Here is a 6,000-nt window from a genome sequence, read left to right on the forward strand (position 1 = left end):
TGACACTCTTAAATTAGAGAATCTTACTGATGTCACATTTTTGTGATTTATTTAATCTTTCACCTGCCCCTTTGTATTTTTGGTTCTGTGTCCTGATTTCTGTGTTTCTCATGTGATTTTGCAGCTTCTTCCAACCTCACATTGTCTCTTAGTGTTAGTGCTCCTTTCAGACTTTTTCTCATCTACCCTTTCACCTTGTCTATTGACTAATGGTGTAGTTTTTCTTTATTTTTTTAAAATACTGTCCCAATTCACAGCCTTCATAGAAATTATGCATCTGTGCATAATTCATAGAATTTTGAAATCTGTGTTTAAACTTCCAACAGACTAAAAATCTTTTGGAGAATGTTGTAAGGTTTCTCTCTCCACTTTTCATTTCAATTTGTAGCCAATGGCAAATTTCCCAAAGGAAATGATGTAGTCTATGATGCATGGCTTGTATGTTTGTGCATTGTCTGCATATGTCTTGCCATGTCCACATCATTAATTGCATGAAAGGGTAAAATCATAGAGTTGTAGAATCATTAGGTTTAGACCATACATTAGGAGCCATGTACAGTCATTTCTTGAACATCTCCAGGGATGGTGACTCCACTGCCTCCCTGGGCAATCCATTCCAATGCTGAACCACCCTTTCAGTGAAGCTGATGTCTAACCTGAACCTCCCTTGGTGCAACTTGAGGTTGTGTTCTCTTGTCCTGATGTTTGTTGCCTGGAAGAAGATGCCCAAACTCAGCTGGCTACAACCTCCTTTCAGGTAGTTGCAGACAGAGATAAAGCACCCTGTGAGCCTTGGGTTTTTTCCAAGCTAAATAAACACAACTCCCTCAGCTTCTCCTCCTGGCACTTACTGTTACATCCCCATCACTCAAATCTAGGGCTAAACCAAGGTTCTTTTGCTCTGGGTAGATGCAAAGGAGAAAAATCCAACCAAATATTCTCAAGAGGTAAAAATACACAAAACTTTACTAGCAAATGATAGAAAATTAAGGAACTTTTGCAAAAGGATAAATACTGTATAACATCACTTATTACAGCATAGACTGAGCCCATTGAACATAGAAAATCTTATAACCCATTAGATGTCAATGTTCTGTGAGAAGAGAGAAGAAAAAGAAAGGGATAAATCCAGAAAGACAGGAAGGTTATAGAAAAACAGACATATAGCTATCAACTCCTGGTTTCCAGCAATGTAAAACTCCATAATGAAGGTAGGGTTAGAGGACAACATGATGACCTCATGATGACACTTAAACCTTTTTGGCCCATCCTGGGCCTTCCTCTCAGGAGAGACTTCCAGTGTTGGCTGGGTTATGCAGGGGGCAACTTAGGGACTGGGTTATGCAAACTGTGGGGCACTGTGGGGCTGGGGGGTATGAAGGGCAGGGTACGACTTCACCAGAGCAAGATCTGACTCACCCTCCACTACACATTCCAAGACCCCAAGATGTCTCACAACAGATCACCTTTTCCAGTCTCTGAAGCTTACCTCCTAGACCCTTCACCAGCTCTGTTGCCCTTCTCTGGACACGCTCTAGCACATATGTCTCTCTTGCTGTGAGGGGCCCAGAACTGGACACAGGATTCAAGGCGTGACCTCACCAGTACCGAGCACAGGGTGACAATCACTGCCCTGCTCCTGCTGGCCACACCATTGCTGACACAGGCCAGGATGCCCTTGGCTTTCTTGGCCACCTGGGTACACATGGATCATGTTTAGCTGCTGTCAACGAGCAGCCCCTGGTCCTTTTCCACTGGGCCACTTTCCTGTCAGTCTTTCCAAAGCCTGTAGCACTGAAAGAATTGTTATGACACAAATCCAGGACCCAGCACTTCACCTTGTTGTACCTCATACAGTTGGCCTTGGCCAATTGATCCAGCCTGTCCAGATCCCTCTGCAAAGCCTTCCTACTGTCTACCAGATCCACACTCCTGCCCAGTTTACATCATCTGTGAAGTTACTGAGGGTGCACTCGATCTCCTCATCCAGATCACTGATAAAGATATTTAGCAGGACTGGCCTCAGTGCTGAGCCCTGCAGAACACTACTGATGCCCCGCCACAACTGGATGCAAGCACATTCACCACCACTCTCTGTGCCAAGCAATCCAGCAAGTTTTTAACCCAGCCAAGGAAAACTCAGAATAAAAAGGAAAAGACTAGAAGAATCTTTCAAGTAAAAGTGTCTTTACAGAGCAGTATAAAAATCTAAATGAAAGAGAACATGGGCAGTAATGCAGCAGCCTTTGTGGTAGCAAAATATCTCTTATTCTTAAAAATAATATGGAAGAGTATATTGACCCACTAAAATCTACAGAAAAGCTCTGTGTGACTGGATTCACATGTGTGTAAAAATTAGGTTCATGTGTCTAACTTACAGTAGAGATACAATGTTACAATCATTTGTAATACTTTAAAGGATTTGCAGTGCTTTCTATCATTAAAAGGTTTTTTAACCTAGGATGCTGGATTTAATATCTATGTATGTCTTGTTATCAATATATATAACTTAGTATAGGGAATAATTTTCTTAAGCTGTTTCAAGTTGTTCTGATGAATGGTTGGTATCTGGGTAACTTTTATGTGTTCTTAAAGATATCACTTTGATTTATCACTAACTGAAGTGGGCATATGCACACACACTGGAGAAAATTAATTTCTTTTTGACAAGGACATATAGAACAAATTAAAACATAAGAAAAGCAGGCATACTTTGAAATATATCTGTAAATATTCTTCAATAAATATAATTGTAATCACACTTCTAAACCAATAAAAAACAAATTATGTAGTTACATATTTGATGCATGGATTATAGATATATTTTTCTGTATCAATGGACCTATGAATTTGAACAGCTCAGTAGCTATTCTTTTTTGACTAGTGAAACTGTAGCCAGTGCTGCAGAAAAGATTTGAACACAAGCAAAAATATTCTGCTTTAATGGGGTTGTGCCTGTGTAATGAAAGACGCCTCAGCATTAATACAGATAGCTTCACATTCAGCTATTTTGTTTGGTGATTAGAATCTATAGCTCTAATTTGTTGTGTAGGACAGTTATCCTCCATTAACATTAGCCTGCACATTCCTCTGATATCCAGCACAAATGAAAACTACAAGAGCTGCTGTTTCTTATCACCCTGCCTACAGACTCTAAATTGGAATGGGTTGTATTATTTAATGAGTTGCACAAAGAAGTCAACAGTCCACTTTCTCAAAGCTTGGTATATCTTCCACAAAGCTTTGGATAATTTAAGTTTACCATTTCTGCTTGGATTTTGCATATGTTGGAAATTTACTTTGAATTTAATTCTTAAGCAGCAGATGTACTCTAGATTAAAATGAGGAGAAAAGTAGAAAATTACAGCCATCCAAAGGACTAAACAATGAACACATTTAATTTTTTTTTCTCCAACTGGTCCACATTCTACATTGATTCTACAATTGTATACAACTGTAGCATTCCGTATCCCAATCATTGAGAAAAACAGAAGATTTTTTGCCCTCTTTTGTTTTGCATTTGAATGGAAAACCTTTGCAATTACAGACACAAATGTGTTCTTAGTCTTTTTTTCAGTTAAAAAGGAGAACATCCTTCTGTAAATGATCGTTGTTGGGGGAAAAAATAGCAAAACCAAGCATTGTCAATTCAGTCCACTCAACTTCTAGAGCAGGTTGTTTGAATTATCATCAGTTTTTTACACTCAAAATCTCTTTTAAAAAACTGTTTACACCAAAGCAAACACAAGAATTTATCAATAGAATTAAAATTTTACCTGCATAAAGAAAGAATTACTATTAATTTGGCTACAGTGATAACAGCACTTCATGGTCAAATTATGTAAAATTGAAAACAGATGTACATGAAGTTTCCAGTGAATTCTCCTTTCTCTCTTGTTAAGCTGATTTCACTTAGGTGGGAGCCATCAGTTTGGGGGAGCTTTCTCAGCATCCTACACTCTTCATGAGATGAGTATGATGATGCTGTTAATGGTTTCTTCTCACTGCAGGACATATTGGAGGGCATTTTTATTTTTGCTACCACAAAATGCCTTGGTCTTTCTTCATTGGTGTGCAAGTCCCCATCATATTCAAATCTACCATCTGTGACATGGTTTTTATGTGAAACTGGTGCTGCAAGTCTCCCAAGGGTGCCTTCCTTTTTCCATTGATTAGCTCCTGGTGAATTGTTTAAAACCCTGCAGACACTTCATGCCTGTAAATTCAGGTCTCCTGCTGTAATCTCATGCTGGTTTTCTTCCATATTATATTTTATCAGCATCGTAAATAGCTGTTCTTCTCCGAACAACAAATAGGCCTGACATCACACAACTGTTCATCTCTAGACTAAAGCTTAATAAAAATAATAGTGAGCTGGTCATTAGATAACTGCTAGTGGAGTCTAAAATAAATCTTCTGACAGAAACAGAAAATTCTGGAAAAAACTTGACGAGTCCCAAGTCCTTTCTGTTTGCCTGTGTCCTGCTACAATAAATGTCAAAAAAACCCACCAAAACAAAACAAAACAGTGAAACAAACTACCTAACAAAACCCTCAGAGACTTGGGCTATTTTTTAAATTCATTGCCTACATCAGGGCATGGTGAGCTGTAAATTTGCTTCCTGTCTACTCCAGATTTTGCAAGTACTGTCTAAACATCAAACTGACCATATTTGTCATCAGAGTGAAGACTAGATGAGTGCTTCATCACTTTGCAGAAATTGTGAAGTGTACCTCAGTTCAGTGTCAGAGGGTGTATATATGGATGAGGGGGGACCACAACATATAATTTCCCTTTACTTTAGCTGGGCTTTCAACACCATCTCCCATAATTATTGTTTTAATCTAAGTTTTCACTGTAGGATCTGGGTTGCTAGATAGTAAGAGGCATAAAAGATGTTATAGATTATTGGATTCACAGGGCAGTGGCAAATAGGGGATTCTGGTGACACACAGATTACAAAAATGACATATCTAGTTTAACAGTGTTATTAGGGACTTGGATGAGGTTACAGATAGCACAATTATCGCATAGGTGAAAAATGGAAAGTTCTGCCCCTGTGGAGCAGCAGTGCAACAACAGAGGCTCATGCCTACCTGTCTGGGAACTGCTCTGCTGGAAGAGACCTGGAGGCCTTGGCCAATAGTGTGACCTGGTTGCAGAAATGGACAACAAATGCCATCCTGGACAGTATTCACAGGGGCACAGCCAGGACACCGAGAAGGATTTTATCCCTCTACTTGGCACCTGTGAGATACTATCTAGCTACTGCATCCAGTCTTGGATCTTCCCATCCCTGGCCCTCCCAGTAAAGACATGGGTAAACTGAATCAGGCTTGATGGAGAGACCTTAAACTGGTCAGTATTGGGGAAGTTTCACTGGGAGAAGAGGCTGACGGACTGGCACCTGCTCATACTGAAGAAGAGAGAGCCCCAGGACGAACCTAACAGCAGCTTCTCAGCAACTGTAAGGAGCTCATCAGGGATGAAGTCAGGCTCTTCACTGTGGTAAGTCATGGGAGAATGATAAGCAGTGGGCACTAGAAGAAACAGGTAAATTTTAGACCAGACAGAAGAGAAAACTTTTTCTCCTCAAGGATATAAAACAGCAAAGCAAGTTTTCCAAGGATTTTGTACTTGAGAGTCTGTCTTTGGAGATGTCAATATGAAGTTGAATAAGCCCTGAGCATGCTGTTCTGACTTCAGATCTGATGATGCTATGAGAAGGAGGTTGGACAAGACACGTCCTAGAGTAATTTCCAACCTGAACTTTCCTGTGACTTCTGTGTCTACTGCCTGAAGGAACAGAACTAGAACAGTATTTACAGAAGACATTAAACCTTGTTATTAAACCTTATATTTTTAGCCAAAATCAAAGTTATATCCTTAAAATTTGCATACAGAATGATATCTATTGGCATAGATATATTAGCTCCACGGAACTCTAGCAATAGTCTGCAAAATATGTGGTTTAAGACACGAATAAGACTTTTCTATTC

Source organism: Prinia subflava, chromosome 1 (assembly GCF_021018805.1).
Source record: "Prinia subflava isolate CZ2003 ecotype Zambia chromosome 1, Cam_Psub_1.2, whole genome shotgun sequence".
In the NCBI taxonomy this organism is placed as follows: domain Eukaryota; kingdom Metazoa; phylum Chordata; class Aves; order Passeriformes; family Cisticolidae; genus Prinia; species Prinia subflava.